At 34.6% G+C, this 20153-nt stretch overlaps 2 long non-coding RNA genes across 2 annotated transcripts in view; one reads left to right on the forward strand and one right to left on the reverse strand.

Moving 5' to 3' along the window:
- Nucleotides 1-20153, forward strand: part of LOC143238965 (uncharacterized) — a 36439-nt gene that overhangs the window by 11050 nt on the left and 5236 nt on the right. The window lies entirely within an intron of this gene.
- Nucleotides 1-20153, reverse strand: part of LOC143238966 (uncharacterized) — a 28474-nt gene that overhangs the window by 1330 nt on the left and 6991 nt on the right. The gene's annotated exons all lie outside the window — the stretch shown is intronic.

The following is a 20153-nucleotide window of genomic DNA, read 5'->3' on the forward strand; positions in this document are numbered from 1 at the left end:
TGATGTCATCTTAGAGCTGGAGATAAAGATAAAGACAATAAACTGAAGAAACAATTTAAAGTTTAAAGTCATACCAATGATTGATAATTGTTAATGGCCTTTCTCTACTATAATATGTGGATAATTTATAAATTTGCAGAAATCACTATCAACAGGTATCGCAGCAGAAGATTTGGTTTGTTTTGAATTTCGCGCGAAACAATACGATGTCTATGTGCGCCAGCCGTCCCTGATTTAGCAGTGTAAGACTAGAGGGAAGGCAGCTAGTCGTCACCACCCACCGCCAATTCTTGGGTTACTCTTTTACCAATGAATAGTGGGATTGATTATTACATTATAAAGCCACCATGGCTGAAAGGGCAAGCATGTTTGGTGTGACGAGGATTCGAACCCGCAACCCTCGGATTATGAGTCAAGGGTCTTAACCACCTGGTCATGCCAGGCCGCAGCAGAAGAAAACATCACAATCAGCCCTCGTTCTCTATAACCAGGTGGTTGGGGCAACTTTTAGGGTTCCTTTTGAGTGAATTAATTTCAAGTTGATATCGGTACAACTCACATAATGGGAAACTAACTTGCTCTTCGCTGATCACATGTGAGTTTTCACAGCTTAAGTCATATAATGTCTTCGTAAAAGTACTAATATCCGATGTTAATCCGCTAAAGTTAAATGGTTCGTAACATTCGAAATCTTCAAACGTTTCTGGTCAATATCTGAAGTTCCCGATTAATAAACGTTAATCATAGTTATAGCTTTCGAGGTTTACTGTATACCAACTGCAGCAAACCAACAATATATATATTGTTTCTTGGTGCTTTACGTTGGTTACCTTTGTTTAGCGTTAGTCGAGATTCTAGAAATTTCAGCTTGCACAACAATACTGACATTTATATACACATACTGTTTTTATTCTTACACTCGAGAGTTTTCTACCATTTTAGTGAATGAGCAAGAATTTACATATTTAACAGTATAGGCTACATCCATTTCTAAATATATATATTTAACTGAAACAAATATCGAGATTAGAATAGATATATAACATTAAATCCACCACAGTAGTGTCCAGTGAGATCCTATATGCTGTATAGGTGAAGTGAAGAAAAAAGTGTCATTGGTCACTATTCAAATTAAAAATCTGCACGATATCAGATATAATAAATAAACTTGGTATTCTGAAAATTATTTAATCTGGAAGCTTATGTTCAAGAGAGGCCCAGTTTAATCTACACTTTGATCAATGTATGTTATTGAGTTACACAAGTTTAGGTTAACTTTGGTTAGCATGTGTTCTGGGTTACTGATGAGGAGTGGGATTTTCCGTAACTTTTGCTGTTGCGGTGATCAGGTTACTGTGTGTTTAATTTATTTCTAATCTTGGAATATCACAACATTATAACCATTGTATTTGTAGATAGAATATCACAACATTATAACCATCCTATTTGTAGATAGAATATCACAACATTATAACCATCGTATTTGTAGATAGAATATCACAACATTATAACCATCGTATTTGTAGATAGAACATTAAAACATTATAATCACCCTATGTATATAAATCTTCAGAGTTTAACTGCTCTACCACTTCCAAGTCAAAATCGTCTCTCTTAATAAATCATTAATTTAATCATGCATCATGTTAAAACATGTACACATATGTTTCAAAGGAAAAGAATAATAACTTGTTTTAAAACATTACGTTACGTTTCTATTATGCGAGCAGTAAAACATATTTTGATCCAAATTCAAAACACAATATATGTATATATATATCAGGTCATCCTTTAAGCAATGCTCGATTTAGGTTCAGAAAAAGAGAAATGCTTTTAAACACTTTTAATGTTATTTAATCAATAAGGTGTGTTCCATTATTATTAATTATTTCCTGTCAACGATTCACAAGCTTCTGAATGCCGCTTCTATGAAATTCTTGGGGTTTGGAGGAAAAGAATGTAGAGAGGGTAGTTTTGACATCTTCATGTGTTCCAAGCGCTTTTCCATCAAGTTAGTTCTGCAAACCTCGGAATAGTTGATAATCAGATGGTGAAGGTCCGGAGAATAAGGAGGATGTGGAAGTTTTTCCCAGTCCAGCTCTTCAATCTTTGTAGATGTGATTCTTGCTGTATGAAACCGTGCGTTATCCTAGTGTAATACAACACTTTTACGATTGATCAAAGTAGGCCTCTTTTCTTTCAGAAAAGAGTATTAGTGGTATTAGTGCTCTAATTGTTGACAATTACATTGATTGGTAGCAACTCAAAGTGGATCACACCTACAATACCCTACCAAACGCTTAACAAGACTTTCTTAGGGTGGAGATCCATTTTGAGCTGTGCTTTAGCCAGTTTACTTGCACTGGACCATTGTCCACGGCACTTAACATTTTTATAAAATATCCATTTTTCATCTCCACTTACTAACTTGTCCAAAAAAGGCGAGTTATGTTTACGAGATTGCAGAGAAGTGCAAATGTCGACTCTTGCTCTATGGTTGGCTTCTGCCAAATAATGGAAGACCCATTTTACAAGTTTTGACACCTTTCCAAGCAGTTGCAGATGACGATGAACTGTTGAATGGGTTGAGTTAAACTTCTGTACTAGTTTTTCAACTCTTACAGCACAATCTTCATCAAGTGCAACCAGCGGCAAGCCATCATTAAACCCAAGAAGACGATCTGAACGTGACGAGTCGCTTAAGCTGTAGTCACTTGATCTGAACTTCTGAAACCACCTTCGACATCTTTTTTCATTGAGAGAATCCACACCATAAACATCTTGAATGTTTCGTGTAGTTTCTGCTGCACTATTGCTTTTCTTAAACTCATAAATGCCTATTGTGCTCCTCAGACATATCCATTTTTATAAGGGTTTATTTGATTAATGATCAGAAAAACTGGAGTTGGGGTAGTTTCTCTTATTTGTCTAAACATTTTTATACACGTCCTATTACATATTTTAGTCATAAAAGCCTTCTACAAAGACAGAAATGATGATGCACTTTTTGTAATAAATTTTCGGACATTACTTATGGGATAACCTGATATATATATATATGCATACAGATTCCAATTAGCAAGTAACTTCCGTATGTTCTACCGTAGAAAGTAAAAATAGATGAAAGTTAAAATTTCATTAAATATTACAATCTAGGAAACTTTCATCTATTTTAATAAATAAAAACTAAAGATACCTCATAGTTCTACCTTATACAAAAACTATGCAAACAGTTGCTTAAATTGTGATAAAAATTAAGATTTAAATAAAATTCAGACCTCCAGCAATATACAAAAAGTTGATGCTTAGTAATTTAAACATTACGCTTAATGCAGATAGGTGCTTCATTTTCAGTATGTTTTTGCTTTAATATTTAAGTTTTAGAAAATTAGATTAAAAAAATGTGGGATAGATCTTGTCTCTCTTCAGGTTTTGAAGTGTTAAGACCAGATCTTTCCTTCTCTTAGTGATTGCAACGAGACAAAGGGAATGATTTCTTTTCTCTTTTTATACTGTGTTCTTTGCTTAAGGATAATCTCGAACAGCGATAAAATTTCAGTTCCTATTGTTCGCTTCAAAGTTCAAGTACTTACACTTTGTGTTCCGGATAAGTTCTTCACCATGTTTTGTATCACGCGACGCGCAATGCAATGAACATAAAGTGCATTTTAAAACCACCGATTTTGATACATTCTTTTTTGTACTTATTAAAATACTCATTTTTATTTATTAATATTGAAAAGTTGAAAATGACACTTCGAATATTCATCACCTACCTTTTGCTTTATTACCATTTATTTTAGATATCTACTGTTCAATTGTTTAAGAAACAAACAATGCGAAATAACTATCTGATACACTCTGCATTTTCAACTTTAAATGCGTTTTAAAAGCGATAACTAGTCTTGAGCCAGGAGACGAGCACCGCCCCAATGGCAGCGAATAACATTAACCTTTAAACAGCGGGAATGTTGTAGGTAGCAACATCACATGATGATGATAACCGTTTAAGAGTTAAATGGTTGCCTTTCATAAAGTATAATAGATCAAATTATGGACATCTATAGATACATCTAGAGGTCCCTGGTCTAACAGTGTATCTCATGTGCGTATAAGGTGCGGCTCAGTTGAAAGAACTGGTATCAGTAATAAAAAATAAAACACGAATGACGAAGCTATACGCATCGACTGTATCCAAAAGCCATTTATACGGGTTTTATATGCTGTGCTCACTACGAGTATTGAACTCCGAATAAATATGAGGGTTATGAGCCCTGAGACTTATCGCTGGGCTACCGGAGGGCTGACCTATTGCGAGTTTCCAGCTCTGCTGTATTAAACTTGTTTGTCTTTTATAGCACAAAGCTGTAACCACTGGGAAGGACAGCTGTGGGGAATGGAAATAGACATTACTTTAACTTATTTATACTGAGTTTATTTACAAACATAAATTGTGATTTTCAGTACCCCCCCTTTAAATGAATAATAAAATGCGCCCCTCTCTCTTGTTTTCAAATTTTATCGACATGTATAGTGCATACTTTATTAAAGAAAATTAATTAGAAAAATATTCGAAGCAGAAAAGTAATAACCTAGTCGATTTCTACCCTGCGGGTTGAACATTTTTCAATAGTTTTGAAATCAGTCAAAGCTCACAAGTTATTCAGCCACTGGGTATTGTTTTCTGTTCGTGGACAACAGGTTTTAATCTTACCATATATTTCCTTCCTCTCAGTGAATTCAGCAGATAGCCCTTGTGGCTTTGCTATAGGAAAACACGCACACTCATATATTTCCTCTAATTGCCCGCGTGCTGGTGTTTCTTGATTTTAATGTTTAGCTAAATATAATTTGAAGATATTTCCATTATTCTTTAAAAATTAAAAAAATTTATAAAGAACTGAAAGTAGATAGAAAAAAATACAGTAAAACTAATTAATATACCATCATTGCGTTCACAGTGGATAAACATAATTTTGCTATACTATCTTTTCTCTACGCAATTTTAACTGTTATAATTTACAACTTGGAGAAATTTATCGTTATATTTTATACTTCTAATATCGTGAAATAAACTTCTGTATAATTTCTTGGAGCAATTATACAAAAATTGTAGTGAACAAAATAGATCATAATAACCACAGAAAACGTTTATTGCACCTTCAATTTATTTTTCAACAACCTTAGTTAAATATTGATATTCATGCGCCCATAAACCAAATGCAAAAAAACAAAACAACATATTTTAAGTGCTCTAGATTTAATTGTGTGTATTTAGAGCAATTTGAAACACTGTATCTAAATGGACTGAAGATAGTGGCGATCTTGTTAGAGAGTAAGAGACGCGACTAATTTTTCAAAATGTATATGCAATACTCGAATTACTTTCACAGACACAAAATGATCATTAAACATCTTTTCGTTTGGATGACTGAGTCGTATTGTTGACATCAAAGTTAATGAAACACCTGATCGTTCCTGCACTCTGTATAGTGCTGGGTATGGCCAAGTGGTTAGCATGTGTGGACTATGCATGAGAAGATTTATGGCTCAAAGCCCGTTGTGGGGTTCATCGATGTGTTAAAATATGCTAAAAATTCCCACTATTAAACAAAAGAAACGAAATAACTGGCAGTGGGTTACATTAACACTCTTTCTTCCCAATTCTAGTTTCTCAGTTTCAAATTAGAAATGACTGTGTGAAGACAGGCCCAGCGTAGCTTAGGGTGAAATTCTGAAACAAGAAACAAATTCTGTGTATGGAAGTAGAAACTATGCTGAGAACAAAACGTCTTTAACACGTGTATAGATCACTGTAAAAGTCCATACACGTGTTGTTGTTGTTTTTCAATGGTTATCAAGAATTTCTCTTTTATTACATTATTCTTTGGTCTCAGTTTTTTACTTCAAAAACTAATTGTTACATATATTCCACTTAACGGTTCTGTTGCTTTACTGGTAAAACAGGAGACAGCTCAAAAATACATTTGTAACTGTAGTTAATGTATATTATGCACGCTTATTTTCGAGAAATTATACTGCATAAATTCACGTGAATTAGAAAAAAATGGATAAGTGTTCTATTCTTGAAATTACCATAAGTAGTTTCAAGTACCAAACAGACCATAATTTCTTAACTAAGAGGGCCCGGCATGGCCAAGCGTGTTAAGGCGTGTGATTCGTAATCTGAGGGTCGCGCGTTCGCATCCCCTTCGCGCCAAACATGCTCGCCCTTTGAGCCATGGGGGCGTTATAATGTGACGGTCAATCCCACTATTCGTTGGTAAAAGAGTAGCCCAAGAGTTGGCGGTGGGTGGTGATGACTAGCTGCCTTCCCTCTAGTCTTACACTGCTAAATTAGGGACGGCTAGCACAAATAGACCTCGCGTAGCTTTGTGCGAAATTCAAAAACAAAATCAAACTTAACCAAGATGTGCGACTATAATCACGAAAAAATAAATAAAAATGAGTAAGAGCATTAATCATACTGAAAAGTCAAATTTTGCCCACGACACATATTTCTTTATTTAATGACGAATAAAAGAACTCATTATGGGCATTATATTTAGCCGCCCAAGAGAAATAAAGGTTAAGCAAAAGCTGTATCTAATCTACTTGGATATACATTCAATAAGTTGCTTACTGGTATCATGCACATCAGACAATAGGCATACTTGAACTCTGAGAGAATCGACAGAGTGCGATAGTGTTTATGTTCGATAAAACATTATGGATAAGCGTATATTCAAATATATTGTGGAACGTACTATACACATTGCCGACTCGTTTTGGTAATCCACTTTAAGATATCTCTTCCTACCACTTAATAACTATTTTACGTCTTTTAAAGATTAAAATTTTATCTAGTTTTCCAAATGTGTCTCTAATCCAAAGAAAAAATATCGCTTGATCATAGTTACTTTACAAATATATAGTATCTTGAACTTTAAGTTAATATCGTTTAAGTTTTAGATACTACTTCAATGTATATTATTAGTTCCTACTAGAAGTTATCCAAACGAACAGCTTTCCCATTATTATTGAGTGTAACTCTATGCAAATCAATATATATATTTATTTAAACAATTATATGAATTGAATAAAAGTTCATACGTTATTGTTTTTTTGTAATTTACAATATTTTATTTGTTTAAACCAATTAGTATTATAGATATTTAAAATATTAAACATATTTAATACACATAAATAAACCCCTTGAATAGAAATAACTATTTTCTTTGTGGCACAGCGGCATGTCTATGTTCCTACAAAGATAAAATCTGGGTTTCGATATCCCCAGGTGTGTAACTCTGTGCTTAACTACAAACAAATAACAACTTTGGTCAAATGTGATATACTTTATTCATGAAGTGTTACGTGTGATAATCCTTCTTCAGTGTTTAGTCATTCGGAAAGACCCCACCAGTCGCGAAGATATTCAATGATGCCCTAAATGATGAAGGTCATAAGTAATTTACATTTATCTCGCAATTAAGATTAATTGTATTTTTATTGAAGGTTTAAGCAACTCTTTTGATAGAAATCTGTGCATTATCAAACTACCTTACTTCCTATATATGTTAATGGGTAAAATAGCAGTACCAGAGACAGTAGCTAAAAAAAACTATGCAAAATTTATGAAATTGTTTAGTTATTTCTTTTATTGTTATATTAGTTATTTAATAATACACATAAAACACAACTTTTACTTGTCATACACACTCAAGTTTTAATGATAACTTTGTATGTTTCGACACTTTACTGTCATTCCTAGAGTGTGACTTCTAATGATGACAGTTAGATATTATCAAAACATATAGAAATTTAATTAAAATTTGATCGTGCATGAAACGAACGTTGTTGTTACTTGTTCCGTTAATTTTATGCAGAAATCTGCCACACATGAATTTCTATGATTTGTATAGCTTTCAGAAGGACAACAGTTCATTTTTTTCCCCACAATTTAACGGCTTTATTAGTGTAGCCTCTTTTATTCTCTTGATAAAAAATTATGGTTTTATTTTACATTGTTCAATACGGTTAATTCACGTTACTAAGGGTACTTGCTGAAAGGATAGCGGGTCTTAAAAAATACTCTCTATATAATTATGATTTTGATAATTGGAGGTGTGATGCGGAGAAGGCAAATTACTGTTAAAAGTATTCACAATCAATTTATCTTCTAGTGAGCTATTAGATGAATATCAAAACTAAATAACACGAGCTAAATAAAGATTTAATTGGTAATTAATCATTTATGATTAAGTGCTGAATCTGTTAAATGAAACTTTATTTTATGTTTTTTTTTCGATGTTTGACGTTTGTTTTAATTCTGTTTAATACGCAATCATTGTATCAAATATTGTCCGCCTTATTTAATCTACAATTTCTTCACTTCACGCAATGAAATATATTTGTATTTGATTTCTTGAATTTACAAATAAGTATAGGCGTTTTCATAGGTTGTTTTGTTGTTTTTCTTTACCGTTGGATGAACCTTAACATCAAGTAAAATTTTCATCTCTTCATAAATCCATTGACTGATCCAGACCCAACTTGACATGCTAACTCAGTAGTCGACAAGCAAACCAAGCTTGTATTAAACTTTTCTATATATTAAAAAAATAAAAAAATATATAGTAACATCTATATTGCTACCACAGAAGTTATTATAAGTAGTTGAGTTTAACCAAAACTCGCACTATGACAAATTTCTATCAGCTTCAGATTGTAATATATGTATACATGCATACATACATTTTGTATTTTGGCTTATTTTCCATAGTGACCAAAATATACAGTGAAAACATATCCAGCTACAATATGGAGAATCAAGATACTGTTGTTTTTTTAAGTTCCCGCGCTTTTCTGATTCATTGCATTTAACTTCCGTTGTATACTGGAGCTAGAATAATTGGTTAAGCCTGAATTAGCGAAGTATTTCCTAACTATAATATTTTTAGGATATTTCTTACTTCTTGATGGATAACATAGTTGTCAGTAGAAGCAATAATTTTAATTCTTATTCTTAAAAGTAATGCATTAAATATACCAAATTCAAACAATGGAAATTACATACACTGTAATAGAGCTGATTTGAACAAGTGACGAAACTGCTCTGCCATTTCTGCCAAGTTTCTCGCGTCGACCGAGAAGCCTTCTAACTGATCCATTTTCCCTGTCTTATAACAATTTTCTTGGAGAGTTTACGATATTGAAAATCGTCACAGAGATTTTGCTCATTTTTACCTAATTTGTTCGTATTTTCATCGTTTCAAGTCTCCTTAAAGTAACCTGCAAAATGTTTAAGGTAAGACAGATAAATTGCATTACAACAGTTTCAAAAGAAGTCCTATTATAGACTGAGAGTTTTCTTTGTAGACTTTTGCCAAATCCGTTGGGCTTTCACCAAGGGCAGAGTTGAGTAAATCGTCTACTCAAATTCCACATCTCCTTAATCATATTTATTAATAGTAAAGGTCACAGGTTATTCATCGATAAGTTTAAACGCTTATAACCATGAGTGTATTATATATAGTTTTATGTTTATCTTTGCACTTAAAACAAATAAATAGGCAAATAAAATCCAATGAACAGTAAACCACTCCTTTAAAAATATGCAAATAAAAAGACTGTCCGATAGGAACAAAATGGGTTTTCATGGTCTAGTGATCAGGATGACCTATTCGCAGATTCATACTCATCACTAAACATGCCTAAATTATAATGTGGTGGTCAATCCCACAATTTGATTAAGTAGTTCAAGTGGTGACGATGGGTGATATTGACTATATGGCTTATCTCTGGTTAATCGCTTCTAAATTATGACTTGCCACTGCAGATAGCTCTCTGAATTGCAAATGTTGTGTTATGATAATATACTACTTTAAAGTATATATTGTAAAGCATAATGAAATATAAAAAATAAATAAAACCTATCGATACAATTTTATAATGTATATTTACTTTTGGAGGTTTTTCAGAGACAGTAATTAACTCTTTAAACATAACTATACAAACTATAGCTGTGTTAAAACTATTATTCTAGACCAGTTTATAAACAACACTTAACAATACAAAAAACTGCTGTGAGGTAAAAATAAATAAAAGACCAATGTTCTGACCAAATGATGATCTTCATGTTTTAGGTGTGGTTTGAATTTCGCGCAAAGCTATAACAGGACTATCTGTGATAGCTGTCTCCAATTTATCAGTGTAAGACAAGAGGGAAGGCAGCTAGTCATCACCACCCACTGTCAACTCTTGGGCTACTCTTTTGCCAACGAGTAGTGTGATTGGCATTCACATTATACCATACCCACAGCATGTTGGGTGTGACAGGGATTCGAACCCACAACCCTCAGATAACGAGTCGGGGGCCTTAACCACCTAGCCATGCCTGGCTGATCTTCATGGAAAGATACGGATAAAATGCCGAAATTTAAAAGTGTCACTATATGGTTTCAGGAGAACCATCATAAAGCTGAGAAAGTGCAAGAGTCCATAAACTACACATAATAGACTTTATATTCTAGAGGCTACAGAACACCAATTTTAGCGTTATTAGTCCTCGTGCCTATAACTAAATTATGAGATGGAAGGAACATAAGACACTTAGAGCCGATAGAATATAGAATAAAGAAAGAAAAATTACAATAAAGAAATAAAAATATAAATAAAAAATAAATTCAAAACATTTTTTGAAAACATAATAACGGAAGAAACAGAATAAGAAAGAACAATGAAAATAAATGAAAACTGAAAATCACGTTAGTAGTTCGTGGAACTCTTACCGATACGTGTGATCAAAATATAAAGTTGTGTAATCGTCTGTTTGGTATTTATGACAAAGCTATTAAGCCTATCTGTTGCCGTCCCTATTTTGAACTACGAACCAGAAGATAGGTAACCACCATGCTAAGGGATTAACTTTGACTCTTATAACAAACCTCTAACTTAAATTGTGGGAAATATTTTGTTGTACCTCATGAATACAAACCAGAGCCATCAACTCCTAAATCCACAGCTTAATCACAGGCGCCAACCCACCCCCAAAATAAATTCATTTGACTATCGCACTGGATGCGGACTTTGTGTATTTTCTGAGAGTTTTCTCCGCCTATACTCTTAAACATAAGAGCTGTTTATAAAACCGTTGATAGCTAGCTGTTTTGATCTATAGTGTTTGGTTGCAATTTAATGAATTTCATGTCACCAGGTAGTGTTACTGAACATCTGTCTGGTAGATACACTGACCATATTATCTACTCCTTCATAGAAGAAATAAGGTTGTTTTTTTTTCGTTCATAACTGCGTATAAACACTGTTATCAGTAACCTGAATACTTAAGTACACCTACGTATGCCTCCTTTCCAGTTTCATTAGTGAGTTAAAATGGGTAAAGAATATAATTACATACTTTTTAATGATTAACCAATAAATCAAATGGAACTAAATTTTACTACCAAGCAACAGTGTTTACTTTATTGGAAAGATTTCTAATTCTCGCTTTATTTCTGATATTTGGAGAAAAATGGCATGTCTCTTTCTTCTATATTTTTATTCCCATTTACGTATAAAGAACGAAATTGTTTACATTTTTAATACGTAAATGTACAAAACACCTCAAAGCGGTGAAGGCCCGGCATAGCCAGATGGTTAAGGCACTCGACTCGTAATCTGAGAGTAGTAAGTTTGAGTTCCCGTTACTACAAACATGCTCGCCTTTTCGGCTGTCGGGGCTTTATAAAGTTACGATCAATCCCACTATTCTTTAGTGAAAAAGTAGCCCAAGAGTTGGCGGTGGATGCTGATGACTAGCTGCCTTCCCTCTATTCTTACACTGCTAAATTAGGGAAGGCTAGCGCAGATAGCCCTCGTGTAGCTTTCCGTAAAATTTAAAAACAAACAAAGTGGTGAAATGTACTTACATATTTATATATTTGAGTGTTAAAAGTTACTTAAAAATATGAGGCTAATGTTGTACTGGTATCTAAGCAACAGTAAGCTGTCGCCTTAAAAAATAAATAAAAATTATTAGTTTCTTGTATATGTTACTAAGAAAGCAGTCTCTCTGGTTGGTCAGTGATCAGGTTTCTTAACTTACAATAATAAGATCTGAGGTTCGATCTCCGTCGACAGTCAGAATGAAGATAGTCCATTATATGTAACTTTGTGCTAAAAATAAGATAATTACGTAAGCACCTCAGCGACTTTGTTTTAACCCTGTCGTATATTTTGATAAACTTAAAATTTGCAACAGTTGTATTACACACATATATAATTTGTAATGCTTTACAACATTAGTGTCAGGAGCAGCGACCTCTATGCATATTTAAGATCTCTTATATTCTTGTATTATTTTTACTTTGCACTATCTACAATTGCCCTAGGGTATGGCTCAAACTAGTTGTTTGTGCTGGGAAGTATACTTTGTGGTTTGGTTTGTTTTGAATTTCGCGCAAAGCTACACGAGAGCTATCTACGCTAGTCATACCTAATTTAGCAGTGTAAGATTCTATGGAGAGCTCTTGGGCTACTCTTTTACCAACGAATAGTATGATTAACCGTCACATATAACGCCCCCACAGCTGAAAGGGCGAGCACGCTTAGTGTAACGGGGATTCGAACCCGCGACCCTCGGATTAAGAGTACAGTGCCTTAACCACCTGGCCATGCTGGGCCTTCATACGTAGTGAAAACATACGTACGTACACACTAGAAATTATGGCAATAGTAGTGAGAGGATCCATGGGCATACGTAACAATACTTCAAATCCAACTGACCATTGTCAGTGGTAGTGACAGAATAAAAACATATAATAATGAGTCTAACACCATAAGGAGGTTTTAACAAATCAAAGATAAATTACTCAGAATGATAGTGAATATATTGTCTTTGTCTCATCGTTTGTTAATAAACTACTACAAAACACAGATATTTTGTAATTCACTGCTCTGATTCCATTACTATTGAAATCGGTGTCTAGAGTTGTTCATCAACCAACCTCGAGACTTCTACTAAAGCACGTTGCAGGGTATGTATGTTTTGTCGCATCCTCAAACCATCTGAAGTACATTTCCACTTTAGAAAAATCGATAAAAGTGAGGTGATTTACCCAAACCGTAGGTAATACTATGAGAAGCAAAATAAATTGTGGATTTTTTGTTTGGTCTCAGTTTGAGATTAATCTCCCACCACTGCTGTATTAAACTCCACCCATGTTTCTTCTCTAGCCATAATGTGATCAAGGAATAAAACTTCCATATTCATGAGCAAAAGTTTGAGGGATTCAATTTCAAATCTTCTCTTTTTTGATCTGCTGGGATATCATTATAAGTTTTATTCTGCAAACTTAAACATGTGACCAAGCATCAATATATTATCAACATAGATTAGGTACTGCTCCCACTGCAGGCCTTTCAGAGTAAGTTCAATTTGCCTCTCATCTCACACAGCATGACACAGAAGTCATCGTGCTAAAATCATTCTTGTGTCTGCTCTCATTATCTAGTTTGAAATTTCAATACCTGGATGCTAGGTCTGAAATATTTTAAGAATAGACTTATTTCGAAAAAAGTCTTTAAACATTCCTCACTTCACACTTATGAAATTGTATAAATATGAATTACCGCATTAATAAATATATATCTACATAATATTAATACAAACCATGGATGTACCTTCATTCTCAATTACATTCATCAACGGAGACGACTAAGCATTCTTTGAAGGCTTTGAAAAGCAGATCTATCTCAAAGCTTGTGACCTCTCTAGGGTTCCAGAAAGGGCCTTTACAATGGATGTTTAATTGAACTTGCATTATCTGAATTTATTTCATGTTATGTTTTTGTTATAAGACCTAATCGACCATCTGGTCCAAAAGTATCTTAAATATTCCACCAACGAGTCAGTCACTGATGCTGCTGACTTGAATTTCAACTGGTAAGTTCAGGTGTGCTGGTTTCTGAGTGTTCACTTTGTATGCAGTACGACTGGTGCAACCATAACTTTACTAATAGCATCAATTACTTTCTCTTTGCTTACAGAGCTGATGAGCATCCTATCATGAAGCCAAATAACTTGAGTATTTATAGCTTCATACCTTCTAAGGCAGATCACTATCTGAGCTAATGCTTCCTGCTTCATGGACAGGAAAGAGCCTATCTCATGCATCGGCTCAATATTTATGTTATATGGCACAAACACATTAGACACTATTTGCAGTAAACCATAGAATGCCGCTTGTGTTTATGGGGATACTGTAACTTTAGCTCCCATATACATTCATGCACTTCATTGTTTTTAGATCCATCTAAGTAGTACTGGATACTTATACTACAGAACTAATTATTTAGCTCTTTTTATACATCGATTCCAAGAATTCTAATGTTAATGACAAGTATCTTCTTTCTGTAAACAAACCCTCCTAGGTATAGTTGGAACATGACTTCTGGATTGATATATAGTTTATTTCTTTTTTGCCAGAACAGTGTTCGTGTCAATATGTTTGAGGTCAGGGAATCTGATACACTACGAGATCTACTTGCATTCTAGTTATTTATGTATCAACCATGAACTGTATCTTTCATCCTAGCAACCAACAGACCCAAGACATATACAATCTTGAAAGAACTAGGCTGAGTTTCAGTTTTGTATTCAATTGCTCAATGCACTTCCTATGCCAGTGGCCACGTCAGACTTGGGATCCCATAACTTTTCAAAGCTACAGATATAGTATTCATTATTTGCCACGTACTTCCATGAACTTCATGTAGCCCTATCCAAAACAATAGTCTTTTCTACCTGGTTGCTCAACGAGGTAGAGCCATTTCATAGAAAAAGTTACTCAATGCTCTAAAGACAAATTATTTACATTACTCCTTCCTTCTAGGATGATGTCTCTGTGTAGGCACGTACTGTGGTATCCACCATACACCATGGGAAGACTGGCTGACTTCTTCTTATTCACTGAATACCAATTTTCCAACATTGCAATGATGGGATATGATGGTGACTCGTTATTTTTTGGCTCGATTCAATCCTGGTAAAAAACAAGTGCCTGGTTAAGATGTTCTATCCAGAATAAATAACTGTAGTTAGTTCTGTAGGCTTTTCCCTCTCCTGTAACTGAGTCAAAATTACTGCTTCATATCATATCACGACAGATACTGCCTCTTTACAGGTATAAAGGTCTCTTTCATCCAAGTAATACCACAATGTTTTGTTTGGTAGCCCTTCCAAACTTCTCCACAAGGATATTCATCCAAATAGTGCATATCTTGAACATCTATGTATTTACATAGATGTTCAAGATTTATGTGGTTCTTTCTCTTCTGAACTGTAAATTCAGGCTATTGGATTGGTCTCTAGAGTTATAAAATCTGTGAACGTAGTGAGAACACGTGGACCCTCAGAATTCATAGTATGTTGTATAAATAATGCTAAAGACACTTGAGTTGGGTGATTATTGGGAAGCTAGAAAGAATAATGCCACCATGATTACCCCAGTTTTTGTTTCTTTCACAACGAGCTCAACCTTGAAAGGAAGAACTTGACTGACAGATTTGAATGCTTTAGATCTATGTAGCTCTCCCACAGAGATTATAGGTCATAATATCATCAAAGCCACAATAAGGAATGTCCAACATTTAAGTACCTATACCCTCTGATTGACCAACTTACCTGATAGAAAGTCCTTCTAGCCATGGAATATGCTATTATTTAGGTGTGAAGTATTTTAAAACTTAAATGACACAAGTGTAAGAATAAATGGTAATAAACACTGCAGCATCTAACAGAAAATTTTGCAATAAAGATATCATGGTCATGGAATTAGAATTTAACATGCCTATCCACTCTTTGATACATACAAATAAACTCGAACTATCAGATGTGGTCACTAAGTAACTAAATATTCAATCAGGATATCAGTGCCACTAAAAGTTTTTACTGAAGTGAGTCAGTGTTAAAAAGGATAATGAAACTGGACACAAGTATAAAACACAAGCACAGTTTCTCTTGAGCTGTAGCATGGGCACATAATCCAAGAAAACTCAGTTTTCCTTGTTCTAGTTTCGTTGTTTCTTTGTTTTCTGTAGTATATAATATCTATTCTGTGCAAAGATATAATGCATTATCCTGGCAAATGTGTACTGAAACGTTCATGAACTCTAACATTTTTACTAGTCGAATAAGTAATATCTCTTTTGTGTACAACAACCGACAAACACCGAAAGAGGACAAGTGTTACGAGGTGACACCGTAGACTGAACAAAGAAACATATTTAATATGCTTAAGTCAATGACACATTCTTATTTCAATTCTACCAGGAGACCAGTGAGTAGGAAGCATATTTAAAATCATCGTTTTTTATTTCTGTACAGTTCAATCTCGAGAGAGTGAAACTGTCATACTAAAGACCACCTTGCAGGCAGTCGATTGTAGTCCTGTCTGCACAAGTATGCGTACTTCATTTTGCTTTTTATTTTTGTTTAATAACAAAGATTGTGTTTATTTTACTCAAAATCTGTAATGTCATTAATTTACACACACACAAACTCAGTCGACTTTTCAAATACAGAAAACTCTACAAAATGACTGACCAATCCCACTGTTAGTAGTGCATCTACTTTCGAGGGCTGTTCAAAAAATACGCGGACTGACGTCATAAAACAAAATGTACTTTATTTAGAAGTTACAGGTCTGGGACCCCTTCAAAGTACTCTCCTCCCCAACGGTGTTTCCACTTGTTGAAACAGTCCTGGTACGCTTCTTTTGTAATGTCCTCCAGCTCCTTCGTCGCATTTGCCTTAATCTCGGGAATCGTCTCAAATCTTCTTCCTTTCAAGGGTCTTTTGAGTTTGAGGAACAAGAAAAAATCGCAAGGAGCAAGGTCAGGTGAGTAGTGGGGGTGGGGAAGAACAGTGATCGAGTGTTTGGCCAAAAACTCACGAGTTCTGAGGCACACATTTCGCAGCAACGCGGTGCATCTTCAATTTTTTCGGTCAAAATCTCGTAACAAGATCCAACTGATATCCCACACTCTTCAGCAAGCTCCCTGACAGTCAGACGTCGATTTGCCCGCACCAGGGTGTTGATTTTGTCGACGTGTGGGTCGTCAGTTGACGTGAAAGAACGTCCAGGACGCTCATCATCTTCAATGGACTGTCGACCATCCTTAAAACGTTCATGCCTCTTGAAACATGCCGTACGCTTCATAGCAACATCACCGTAAGCCGTGTTAAGCATAGCAAAAGTTTTAGTCGCAGATTTTCCAAGTTTAACACAAAATTTCACAGCAAGTCGTTGCTCCTTCAGGTCATTCATTCTGAAATCCCCAAACGAAAAAATCGCACTTCACTTAAAACCGCGTAGCTAATACACAAATGAAGATATCTGCAATCGGGAAATAGCGTCGTTATCAGCTGATCTGTGCAAACCTAGCGACAACAAGCGGATTCCCCTGGAACCAACTGGAGCCGCGCAATTCAAACAGTCCGCGTATTTTTTGAACAGACCTCGTATCTGATACTTTAGAAGAAATCAGTTCATCTAAAAATACCATATATCATGTATGTATATATTTTTTCTAAAAAATAATTTATATCTTCAACCAAAACGTATGCAAAACACGGGATGAATGGCGAAATCCAGTATATTTAGCGTTATTTATTTACTAAAAAATAATAAATTCGCGAGGAGCGTTTTATTTGGTTGAATAGCAGAGGTGCAAAAGGTTTTGATATAGTACAGGCAAACTGATAGAAGAAGACAAACTAGTGAACTATACTCGATGTGTTATCTTTTCTCGAATAACTATTTTGATTGCAATAAATACATTGTTTCGATCATTTGTTGAAACTGTTTTTAAGTAAAGATAGCAGCAATCATTTTCTAAGAAGGACTACTGTCCATATAGGGACAATTCATCATATTCTATATAAATGTAATCTTTGATACCTTATCAACGTAGTTAAAAGAATGTACTGTGGATTTCCTATTAGCCAGTCTACTCTCTGTCCTTGCTTGTTGTTGTCTTATCTATTTCATCCCGTAGCATGTTTATTTTCTCGTGCGAGAACACAGATGAACAATGGTGCCTATTTGTAATAATTATATAAGTGATAACTGACATTTAAAGAATTAATGTAAATGCTTATACAGATCTTCTCATTTAACAAATGTAACAATAGCTATAAAATATTTTTAAAAATTATTTAACAAATAATTAATTACTTCTTGCACGAACTATGATAAATTTTATTAATGATCGAAATCAGCTTAGTGATTGATATATTGAATTATGAATTACAGCGTTCGAGACTCGCGTTCCGTTACTACAAAATCACTCTGAGCACTTTGGGGACATATGTACGTTATAAGAGTGACGAACAAGTCCCACTCTTTGCTATTAACTAGATTCTTTCTCTTTTAAAATTGAGGACGCCTATAGGATAGAGTATACTGAACTGCAAAACGTATGTAATAGTCACTAAAGTCCTTGCTTAAGCTCTTTTAGAAAGAATTATCATAGTTGTTTTGACTTTTATCTCCAGCCTTCAGTTATTCCTGAGCGTTAGCTGAAATTTTTATTTTCAGCTTGAACGTGATACGCTAGTTAGACAGCTCTGTTAGAGACGGTTTACTGCACGTCTCATATAGAAGTACCAAATTTTGAAATAATAGCCAGAGGGCGTAAGTGAAAATTTATCGTAAACTATGTGATGTACACGAACTTCTAGTTATCAGTCTTTATCATTCAATGAGGCTTTATTGTTAAACGTGATTCCCAAATTTTTTATCTTGTGAACGTAAAATAATCGTGTTTAGACACTATTTGGCTACAATTGTTCCATTTATGCAGTCCCTTTTAACAAAGGCTTCATAAGGCCGTATCAGGTATAAAAATTCATTGTTGTTGTTTTTTTTTTAAATAGCAAGTGTAAGGATAGAGGCTTTGCGACCAAAGAATAATTATTTGGAGATAGATATAGAGATACTGATTGCAAAAATTTATGAGATGAAATGAACACTTTATATCCAATTAGGATGGTTTCATTAATGGTTATTTGTTTCGTTCGGATATTCCTATAAAATTACCCAACTGCTATCTTTAACAACTGTTCCTAATTCTGAACTGACAGAATAGAAGGAAAGCCTGTTTGTTTGTCTTATTGTTGCAATATACAAAGATATACAATGGAATATTTGTTCTCTACCTTCCACAGGTAACAAAGCTCTATTTTTAGCGCTGTAATTCTTCAGCCTTATTTCTGAGCCACTGGAAGGGCAAAGGAGAGACAGTTAATAAGCAGCGTATCGTCAAACTTTGGACTATTCAAATCGAATAGTGAGACAATAACTTCAATAACACACTCATGTCCTTAAAGAACTGAACACATCTTTATGGCATTGTGTCGAGAACCATGAATCTTTGGATTCACAGTCCGGGGGCATATTAACTGTCAGTCCACTATTATCATCATAAAACAGACTGTTCGGAAACGTTTGTTTGTTTGTTTTTTGGAATTTCGCACAAAGCTACTCGAGGGCTATCTGTGCTAGCCGTCCCTAATTTAGCAGTGTAAGACTAGAGGGAAGGCAGCTAGTCATCACCACCCACCCCCAACTCTTGGGCTACTCTTTTACCAACGAATAGTGGGATTGACTGTCACATTATAACGCCCCCATGGCTGGGAGGGCGAGCATGTTTAGCGCGACGGGGATGCGAACCCGCGACCCTCAGATTACGAGTCGCACGCCTTAACACCTGTTTGGAAACAAAACAAAGTTCAGATAAGTCTGTCTAGAATGCTTACAATTGTGAAGACTACGTTAAGAATTATACACGTCTATCAACAACATTTATAAATATGAAGATTATGTTAAGAATTAAATATATCAAAGACAACACATATAAACCATTGTTTTCATAAATCATGTAGGAAATGGACATATTATTTCAATTAATTAGACAAGTAACCAGTAGGTGGCAGGAACGTATGGTGTCTTGTTCACAACTGACGAGTTTTGCTTTAAGAGCGCTGTAAGTGTGAGCGTGATATCTTTATGTCTGAGAAGATAAAATGATATTTTCATTTTTTAGATAACTTTGTATTTTAAAACATGCTCAGTGTTTTAGTTTTAGAC

This window comes from Tachypleus tridentatus, chromosome 13 (genome assembly GCF_004210375.1).
Source record: "Tachypleus tridentatus isolate NWPU-2018 chromosome 13, ASM421037v1, whole genome shotgun sequence".
Lineage (NCBI taxonomy): Eukaryota > Metazoa > Arthropoda > Merostomata > Xiphosura > Limulidae > Tachypleus > Tachypleus tridentatus.